This window comes from Ovis aries, chromosome 18 (genome assembly GCF_016772045.2).
Source record: "Ovis aries strain OAR_USU_Benz2616 breed Rambouillet chromosome 18, ARS-UI_Ramb_v3.0, whole genome shotgun sequence".
NCBI lineage: Eukaryota > Metazoa > Chordata > Mammalia > Artiodactyla > Bovidae > Ovis > Ovis aries.
The window spans coordinates 53,065,995-53,077,567 of NC_056071.1; positions in this window are offsets into that span (position 1 = coordinate 53,065,995).

Below are 11,573 nucleotides of genomic sequence, written 5' to 3' on the forward strand. Positions count from 1 at the left end.
CAAACCCCATGTTAGCTCACTTAGAAGTTTAACAAACCTCATTGTCAGAAATTTTTCTTGTAATCATCTAAATTCTTTATTCTAGAACTTGGAGCCATTTTCACTCATATTGTCCTTAATTGGTAATTTTAAAACCTGAACAAATTCTCCTAAGACTAGGATCATCTTAGCTGTCCCAATAATTCTATCAATCAAACAATGAACATAAATGCTACATAATGAGCTCGATAGTCTTTTCCTGAGGTCTCCTCACAGACTTCTCTAAGCAAAAGAACCCTAGATGGTTTAATCCTACCTCACAGACACTATTCACCAGCCTTTATATTTGCTTCATGGTTTTCCCTGAAGCTCAGCGGCAAAGAACTTTACTGAAGATGAGTAAATTTAATGATAAACTAAAACATATCCCTTTTAAGCTGCAATATTAAATTATTACAAACTTACATTTAACATGTAATTGATTCTGACCTCTAGGCTGTCTTCTGTTGCACGTGGACCTATACAATCATACCCAGGCATAGACCAATAATATTGATATAATTAATAACTGTATTACATTTTTACTGTGTGTCAGGTATGTGCTCTGTTTTACATTCACTATCTCACCTAAAAGCTTCATAACTCTGAGGGTTACAGATGAGGACACTCAAAATTAGAGAGATAACATAATTTGCACGATGTCTCACAATCTGTGAGAACCCTGTCTAACCTCAGAGGTTTTATATATCTGATTTACATATATATTTTTTTATATATGTCTGATTTATATATACATGATTGAGAAGGAACAATTAACAGAGAAATGGCAAAAGAGTTGATATAAAACTTTTTCATTTTAGAATGTATTTTTGAGTACTAAATATGGGTGTTCCTAGTGTCCTAGAAATTCATAATAATTAAAATAATATGAAGAGAAAAATAATATGGAGAAAAATGAAAAGTTGTCAACTCCTCACCCTTATGAAGAAATTAAGTCAACAAAGAGGTGATGATCAAAATGTGAAAGCAAATTGCCTAAAGTAGTCAATAATTGCCTCTGATATATTAACTTCTTAACAGCAGGCTGATATGCTTAGTAGGGCCCTGCAACCCCTGCAGTGGAAGCAACCTTAACTGGTCTGTCTCATCTCTACAGAAAGTCCTCCTGTTAATTTTAGGGAAGGTTTTGGTTTTTTTTTAAGTTTAGACCAGCAGAAAAGTTACAAAAAGAGTATAATTGAAAAATAACAGTATAATGGTCTCTCATAAACCCTTTCACCTAGATTCACATTTTGTAAATATTTTGCCACATGGCTCCTATTTATTTTTTTAATTGTTAAAATATGCGTAGCATGAAATTTACCTCTTTAACCACTTTTAAAGGTACAGCTTAGTGACATTAAGTACACTGATGTACAACCATCACCACCATCCATCTCCAGAACTTCTTTAGCCTCCCAAACTGAAACTCTTATCCATCCAACACTTATTTCCCCCTTCCCCTCTCCCTCCAGCCCTTGGCAACCACCATTCTACTTTCTGTCTCTATGAATCTGACTACTCTACATACCTCATACAAATGGAATCATACAATATTTGTCTTTTTCTGTCTTATTTCACTTAGCAAAATATCCTCAATGTATATCCATGTTGTAATTTTAATAGCAGGTGTTAGAATTTCCTTTCTTCTTAAGCCTGAATAATATTCCATTGTAGGTATGTATCACATTTTATCTTCCTTGTTCATTTTAAGCCACTTTTCAAACTTTTCCAGAACTCCAACTTTGCCACACCCAAGTACAGATGATGCCCGAAGGCATATTAGCAGACTCTCACCAATGCAGCCACCTCTTCCAGGTTGCTTAATTTTCCCGCTGACCAGTTAGCTGTAGGCCCTCTTACTGGCCTGAGTCTCTCAAACACACAATATTAAGCACACTTGTGACTTCAGAATTAGCTGCAATTTCCTCCCTTCCACCTTTTCAAATGTTTAACCCAAAATGCTTAATTCCACCAGAAGCTGCTTACCTGGAAACAGAGAGGTAGCTGTGGGAAACAGGAAGCTGTGGGATGAGGGGGAAACGAAATGGAATCCTTGCCTACTTGAACACTGACAGGGCTTGCCATGCTCCCTTCTCTGGCCTATTCCCTCTCCTTATAGAAGTATTCAAATCACCACATCCTGGAAGCACCTCCCCTCTACTCTTCTATCAAGCTCCAGACTTTTCTTCTCTCCTTTCCCTCCAAATTCCACTTTCACCATACTTATGACTCCATAATCCTTTAGAATCTGGGTTTAATCCCCACAGATCTAGTGCCTGGAACAAAGCAGCTCCTCTAAAACTGTGAATAACTGATTCTGAAATTTTCTTGTCAAGTCACTTCATTAGCTTTGGTCTCTATCATGTTTGATGGTGTTGCTGATTCCCTCCTCTTTAAAATTCTCATCCTATAAACAACCTAAATGCAAACTAACAATGGATGGATGGATAATTTTTTAAAAAAGTGAGGTAGACAGAGAGAGAGAATGGAGTACTACTGAGCCATTAAAGAAAAGATGCAATCTTGCCATTTAAGACTACAAGGATAGACCTTGAGGGTATTATGATAAGTGAAGTAAGTCAGATGAAGAAAGACAAATACCATATGATTTTAGTCATATGTGGGATAAATAAAAAATAAGTGAACAAATGAACAAATCAAACAAACATGTAAATACAGAGAACAGAATAGTGGTCACCACAGGGGAAGGAATTAGGTGAAGACAGAGTGGCTAAGAGGGTCAACTCTATAATGATAGATGGAAACTAGCTTCCCTGGTGGCTCAGACGGTGAAGAATCTGCCTGCAATGCACGAGACCTGGGTTCGATCCCTGGTTGGGAAGATCCCCTGGAGGAGGCCATGGCAACCCACTTCAGTATTCTTGTCTGGAGAATCGCCATGGACAGAGGAGCCCAGGAAATAGTCTCTGTTCATGGGATTTCCCAGACAAGAATACTGGAGTGGGTTGCCATGCCCTCCTCCAGGGCATCTTTCCAACCCAGGGATTGAACCCAGGTCTTTCACACTGCAGGCAGATTCTTTACCGTCTGAGCCACCAGGGAAGCCTAAATTAACTATTTTCAAAAGCAAGTTACTGTAGCAAAAACCGAAGCCCCAAAATGGAAGAATGCTAAATGTTGTCTTATCCTAAAGAGCTCAATAACTATGGTGAAGTGAAGTGAAGTCGCTCAGTCGTGTATGACTCTTTGCGACCCAGTGGACTGTAGCCCACCAGGCTCCTCCATCCATGGGATTCTCCAGGCAAGAATACTGGAGTGGGTTTCCATTTCCTTCTCCAGGGGATCTTCCCAACCCAGGGATCGAACCCGGGTCTCTAGCATTGCAGGCAGACGCTTTAACCTCTGAACTACCAGGGAAGCCCATCAATAACTATAAGACACAATAAAAGTGCTATAGGAAGGCATAGGAAGGAGAAATCAAAAGAAAGAATTCTAGTCATGTGGTTATAATGAAGATTTAGTGAGCATTTACTGTATTCTAGGAGCCTGGCAGGCTATGGTCCATGGGGTTGCAAAGAGTCAGACACGACTGAAGCGACTTAGCACACACACACAAGCTCTGTTTATTCTCACTCCTTGCTTTATCTCATTCAGTCTCATAGTGTAACTACCATTTATATACCATTGACTCTCAAGTTTATATCTCCAGCCCAGACCTCTTTCCCAAATCCTGAACCTACACCTAACAGCCTAGTCAATATCTCCATTTAGATTCCAATTGACTCTACATGCTTAAACTGAATGCTTAAACTCGACATGCTTAAAACTGAATTCATCGTTGATGACATTTGGGTTGCTTCCATGTCTTTACTATTGTACATAGTGCAGCAGTGAACATTGAGGTGCATGTGTCTTTTTGAATTATAGTTTTGTGCAGATATATGCCCAGGAGTGAGACTGCAGGATCATATGGCAACTCTACTTTTAGTTTTTTGAGGAAACTCCATACTGTTTTTCATAGTGGCTTCCACACTTTACATTTCCACCAACAGTGTAGGAGGGTTCCCTTTTCTCCACGCCCTCTCCAGCAATAAATGCCCAATCTTTTCAACTATATCCCCACCCACTTATGCCCAAATGATCATTTATAAGAAAATCCCAGATATCATAAAATTTCATGCATAAATATTTGTATGTGTGTTACAGAGAATCTTTTAAACATAACAACATAATTAACACACCCAAAGAAAATTAACAGTAATTTTTTAATGTTATCAAATATATAGTGTTTAAGTTTCTCCAATTGTCTCATAATTTTTTTTTTACAATTCCAAGCAAGATTTGTACATTGCATTTGGATGACACTACCTTAGGCCTCTTTTATTTTTTTATTTTTATTTTTATATTTTATTTTATTTTTAATTTTTAAATTTTAAAATCTTTAATTCTTACATGCGTTCCCAAACATGATCCCCCCTCCCACCTCCCTCCCCACAACATCTTTCTGGGTCATCCCCATGCACCAGCCCCAAGCAGGCTGCACCCTACGTCAGACATGGACTGGCGATTCAATTCTTACATGATAGTATACATGTTAGAATTCCCATTCTCCCAAATCATCCCACCCTCTCCCTCTCCCTCTGAGTCCAAAAGTCCGTTATACACATCTGTGTCTTTTTTCCTGTCTTGCATACAGGGTCGTCATTGCCATCTTCCTAAATTCCATATATATGTGTTAGTATACTGTATTGGTGTTTTTCTTTCTGGCTTACTTCACTCTGTATAATCGGCTCCATTTTCATCCATCTCATCAGAACTGATTCAAATGAATTCTTTTTAACGGCTGAGTAATACTCCATTGTGTATATGTACCACAGCTTTCTTATCCATTCATCTGCTGATGGACATCTAGGTTGTTTCCATGTCCTGGCTATTATAAACAGTGCTGCGATGAACATTGGGGTACATGTGTCTCTTTCAATTCTGGTTTCCTCGGTGTGTATGCCCAGCAGTGGGATTGCTGGGTCATAAGGTAGTTCTATTTGCAATTTTTAAGGAATCTCCACACTGTTCTCCATAGTGGCTGTACTAGTTTGCATTCCCACCAACAGTGTAGGAGGGTTCCCTTTCTCCACACCCTCTCCAGCATTTATTGCTTGCAGATTTTTGGATCGCAGCCATTCTGACTGGTGTGAAGTGGAACCTCATTGTGGTTTTGATTTGCATTTCTCTAATAATGAGTGATGTTGAGCATCTTTTCATGTGTTTGTTAGCCATCCGTATGTCTTCTTTGGAGAAATGTCTATTTAGTTCTTTGGCCCATTTTTTGATTGGGTCGTTTATTTTTCTGGAATTGAGCTGCAGAAGTTGCTTGTATATTTTTGAGATTAGTTGTTTGTCAGTTGCTTCATTTGCTATTATTTTCTCCCATTCAGAAGGCTGTCTTTTCACCTTGCTTATATTTTCCTTTGTTGTGCAGAAGCTTTTAATTTTAATTAGATCCCATTTGTTTATTTTTCTTTTATTTCCAGCATTCTGGGAGGTGGATCATAGAGGATCCTGCTGTGATTTATGTCTGAGAGTGTTTTGCCTATGTTCTCCTCTAGGAGTTTTATAGTTTCTGATCTTACATTTAGATCTTTAATCCATTTTGAGTTTATTTTTGTGTACGGTGTTAGAAAGTGATCTAGTTTCATTCTTTTACAAGTGGTTGACCAGTTTTCCCAGCACCACTTGTTAAAGAGATTGTCTTTACTCCATTGTATATTCTTGCCTCCTTTGTCAAAGATAAGGTGTCCATAGGTGTGTGGATTTATCTCTGGGCTTTCTATTTTGTTCCATTGATCTATGTGTCTGTCTTTGTGCCAGTACCATACTGTCTTGATGACTGTGGCTTTGTAGTAGAGCCTGAAGTCAGGCAAGTTGATTCCTCCAGTTCCATTCTTCTTTCTCAAGATTGCTTTTGGCTATTCGAGGTTTTTTGTATTTCCATACAAATCTTGAAATTATTTGTTCTAGTTCTGTGAAAAATGTGGCTGGTAGCTTGACAGGGATTGCATTGAATTTGTAAATTGCTTTGGGTAGTATACTCATTTTCACTATATTGATTCTTCCGATCCATGAACATGGTATATTTCTCCATCTATTAGTGTCCTCTTTGATTTCTTTCATCAGTGTTTTATAGTTTTCTATATATAGGTCTTTAGTTTCTTTAGGTAGATATATTCCTAAGTATTTTATTCTTTTCGTTGCAATGGTGAATGGAATTGTTTCCTTAATTTCTTTTCTACTTTCTCATTATTCGTGTATAGGAATGCAAGGGATTTCTGTGTGTTGATTTTATATCCTGCAACTTTACTATATTCATTGATGAGCTCTAGTAATTTTCTGGTGGAGTCTTTAGGGTTTTCCATGTAGAGGATCATGTCATCTGCAAACAGTGAGAGTTTTACTTCTTCTTTTCCAATTTGGATTCCTTTTATTTCTTTTTCTGTTCTGATTGCTGTGGCCAAAACTTCCAGAACTATGTTGAATAGTAGCGGTGAAAGTGGACACCCTTGTCTTGTTCCTGACTTTAGGGGAAATGCTTTCAATTTTTCACCATTGAGGATAATGTTTGCTGTGGGTTTGTCATAGATAGCTTTTATTATGTTGAGGTATGTTCCTTCTATTCCTGCTTTCTGGAGAGTTTTTATCATAAATGGATGTTGAATTTTGTCAAAGGCCTTCTCTGCATCTATTGAGATAATCATATGGTTTTTATTTTTCAATTTGTTAATGTGGTGAATTACATTGATTGATTTGCGGATATTGAAGAATCTTTGCATCCCTGGGATAAAGCCCACTTGGTCATGGTGTATGATCTTTTTAATGTGTTGTTGGATTCTGATTGCTAGAATTTTGTTGAGGATTTTTGCATCTATGTTCATCAGTGATATTGGCCTTAGGCCTCTTTTAATCTGTATGTTTTTCTCTTTCTTATTTCCTGCAATTTATTTGTTGATGAAACCATATCATTTGTTCTGTAAACTTTCCAACTTTGTGGATTTTTCTTAATCCCTGTGATGTCATTTACAGTCTTTTTTCTTTTTTATAAATGGGCAGAGAGGTATGCCTGTTCATATTTATGTTCCTTTTTTGGCAAGAATAACTGGTATTATAAACTTCCTATTGCATCTCATCAAGAAGTATATATTAATAACATTTGGTTTAATGTATTTTTTTTCTGTTACAATTGACCATCAGGTTCAAATATTACCACCTTTTTAGGATAGTTTAACAGTCATTGATAATTATAACCAAGGTGAATTATTTCACTAGGAGCTGTAAAAAAGTGATATTCTAATATTAACATACTACCTTCATTTATTAGCTGGAATTCTTCTATAATAAGAACTTATAGAATAGTCAAGTATTTGAACATTTAGAATAGTCAAGTATTTGATTAGTGAGGGAAAGGCAGGGCTTCCCTCATAGCTTAGTTGATAAAGAATCTGCCTGCAATGCAGGAGACCCCGGTTTGATTCCTGGATCAGGAAGATTCCCTCAAAAAGGGATAGGATACCTGCTCCAGTATTCTTAGGCTTCTCTTGTGGCTCAGCTGGTAAAGAATCTGCCCACAATGTGGGAGACCTGAGTTCGATCCCTGGGTTGGGAAGATACCCTGGAGAAGGGAAAGGCTACCTACTCTAGTATTTTGGCCTGGAGAATTCCATGGGCTGTATAGTCCATGGGGTCACAAAGAGTCAGACATGACTGAGCGACTCACTTCACTTCAGGGAAAGGCAGGACAAATGTTTCTTTCCTTTGATTTACTTAATAGTAAGTTGAGATTCTTCATATAACACAGAATAGTTCTCTAAATAATGGGGTTCTCCAGCATACCCCAAAGATTACTTCAGAGAGTTTTGTTTTTAGTATCACTATGAACTGTGGGTTTTAACACATCTGGTGTGCTTCAAACCACTGCAATTATTGTTCATTTTGAAATGCATACTGTCCCATCTATGGACCGTGTAAGTCCTCTCAGATTAGCTCCGAAGTTCTTTTGACATGATTTCAGTCCTCTTGGATGGCTTTGTTGCTTTCTGGTATAACAAGATGTTCCAGGTTCACATTGTTTATTTCCTGCCACAAATCTAGAATCGGATGTTTCTCTAAGAAGCCTTGGATCATTTAGTAAATGGTATTTAAAGACTACAATTTGGATAGTTGGAATACTTACTGCTACTGAGTTGATCATTGTTTGGCTTTATCTAACTAAATCTTAGGGTTTCAGGGATTTTATCAACTCTTTTGATTCTGTATCTGTATCTCTTTTTAGCATAATCAACAACTTGATTATTAATAACATTCAGTTCAGTTCAGTTCAGTCGCTCAGTTGGATCCAACTCTTTGCAACCCCATGAATCACAGCACGCCAGGCCTCCCTGTCCATCACCAACTCCCAGAGTTCACTCGAACTCACGTCCATCGAGTCGGTGATGCGATCCAGCCATCTCATCCTCGGTCGTCCCCTTCTCCTCCTGCCCCCAGTCCCTCCCAGCATCAGAGTCTTCCAATGAGTCAACTCTTCGCATGAGGTGGCCAAAGTACTGGAGTTTCAGCTTTAGCATCATTCCTTCCAAAGAAATCCCAGGGCTGATCTCCTTCAGAATGGACTGGTTGGATCTCCTTGCAGTCCAAGGGACTCTCAAGAGTCTTCTCCAACACCATAGTTCAAAAGCATCAATTCTTTGGTGCTCCGCTTTCTTCACAGTCCAACTCTCACATCCATACACGACCACTGGAAAAAACCATAGCCTTGACTAGACAGACCTCTGTTGCCAAAGTAATGTCTCTGCTTTTGAATATGGTATCTAGATTGGCCATACTTTTCCTTCCAAAGAGTAAGCGTCTTTTAATTTCATGGCTGCAGTCACCATCTGCACTGATTTTGGAGCCCAAAAAAATAAAGTCTGACACTGTTTCCCCATCTATTTCCCATGGAGTGATGGGACCGGATGCCATGATCTTCGTTTTCTGAATGTTGAGCTTTAAGCCAACTTTTTCACTCTCCACTTTCACTTTCATCAAGAGGCTTTTTAGTTCCTCTTCACTTTCTGCCATAAGGGTGGTGCCATCTGCATATCTGAGGTTACTGATATTTTCCCTGGCAATCTTGATTCCAGCTTGTGCTTCTTCCAGCCCAGTGTTTCTCATGATGTACTCTGCATAGAAGTTAAAAAAGCAGGGTGACAATATACAGCCTTGATGTACTCCTTTTCCTATTTGGAACCAGTCTGTTGTTCTATGTCCAGTTCTAACTGTTGCTTCCTGACCTGCATGTAGGTTTCCCAAGAGGCAGGTCAGGTGTTCTGGTATTCCCATCTCTTGAAGAATTTCCCACATTAGCAATTTATTTTATTCCATTACATATATAAAACTGTTTCCAAAAAACTCCCAGTATTATTACTAATAAGATGACTAATAAAAACAGTTTAACGTTTTTGCAGTGTATTTCTTTCCTTAGGGTATATCCCATAAAAACGTATACTTAAGATATATGCTACAACATGGATGAATCCTGAGGACATTATGCTAAGTGACATAAGACAGTCACAAAAAAACACAAAATACTGTGTGATTCCACTTATACAAGGCATTTAGAATAGTCAAAATCAGAGACACAGAAAGTCAAACGGTGGTTATACAGTGGAAGTGAGAAATAGATTTAATAGATCTGATATCACTTTCTAACACCGCACACAAAAATAAACTCAAAATGGATTAAAGATCTAAATGTAAGATCAGAAACTATAAAACTCCTAGAGGAGAACATAGGCAAAACACTCTCAGACATAAATCACAGCAGGATCCTCTATGATCCACCTCCCAGAATGCTGGAAATAAAAGCAAAAATAAACAAATGGGATCTAATTAAAATTAAAAGCTTCTGCACAACAAAGGAAAATATAAGCAAGGTGAAAAGACAGCCTTCTGAATGGGAGAAAATAATAGCAAATGAAGCAACTGACAAACAACTAATCTCAAAAATATACAAGCAACTTCTGCAGCTCAACTCCAGAAAAATAAATGACCCAATCAAAAAATGGGCCAAAGAACTAAATAGACATTTCTCCAAAGAAGACATACGGATGGCTAACAAACACATGAAAAGATGCTCAACATCACTCATTATTAGAGAAATGCAAATCAAAACCACAATGAGGTACCACTTCACACCAGTCAGAATGGCTGCGATCCAAAAATCTGCAAGCAATAAATGCTGGAGAGGGTGTGGAGAAAAGGGAACCCTCCTACACTGTTGGTGGGAATGCAAACTAGTACAGCCACTATGGAGAACAGTGTGGAGATTCCTTAAAAAATTGCAAATAGAACTACCTTATGACCCAGCAATCCCACTGGTGGGCATACACACCGAGGAAACCAGAATTGAAAGAGACACATGTACCCCAATGTTCATCGCAGCACTGTTTATAATAGCCAGGACATGGAAACAACCTAGATGTCCATCAGCAGATGAATGGATAAGAAAGCTGTGGTACATATACACAATGGAGTATTACTCAGCCGTTAAAAAGAATTCATTTGAATCAGTTCTGATGAGATGGATAAAACTGGAGCCGATTATACAGAGTGAAGTAAGCCAGAAAGAAAAACACCAATACAGTATACTAACACATATATATGGAATTTAGGAAGATGGCAATGACGACCCTGTATGCAAGACAGGAAAAGAGACACAGATGTGTATAATGGACTTTTGGACTCAGAGGGAGAGGGAGAGGGTGGGATGATTTGGGAGAATGACATTCTAACATGCATACTATCATGTGAATTGAATCGCCAGTTTATGTCTGACGCAGGATGCAGCATGCTTGGGGCTGGTGCATGGGGATGACCCAGAAAGATGTTATGGGGAGGGAGGTGGGAGGGGGGTTCATGTTTGGGAATGCATGTAAGAATTAAAGATTTTAAAATTTAAAAAATAAAAAACTAAAAAAAAAAAAATAGATCTGATAGGTAGAGTGCCTGATGAACTATGGAATGAGGTTCGTGACATTGTACAGGAGACAGGGATCAAGACCATTCCCATGGAAAAGAAATGCAAAAAAGCAAAATAGCTGTCTGGGGAAGGCTTACAAATAGCTGTGAAAAGAAGAGACGTGAAAACCCAAGGAGAAAAGGAAAGATATAAGCATCTGAATGCAGAGTTTCAAAGAATAGCAAGAAGAGATAAAACCTTCTTCAGCGATCAATGCAAAGAAATAGAGGAAAAGAACAGAATGGGAAAGATTAGAGATCTCTTCAAGAAAATTAGAGATACCAAGGGAACATTTCATGCAAAGATGGGCTCGATAAAGGACAGAAATGATATGGACCTAACAGAAGCAGAAGATATTAAGAAGAGGTGGCAAGAATACACAGAAGAACTGTACAAAAGGATCTTCATGACCCGGATAATCACGATGGTGTGATCACTCATCTAGAGCCAGACATCCTGGAATGTGAAGTCAAGTGGGCCTTAGAAAGCATCACTACGAACAAAGCTAGTGGAGGTGATGGAATTCCAGTAGAGCTATTTCAAA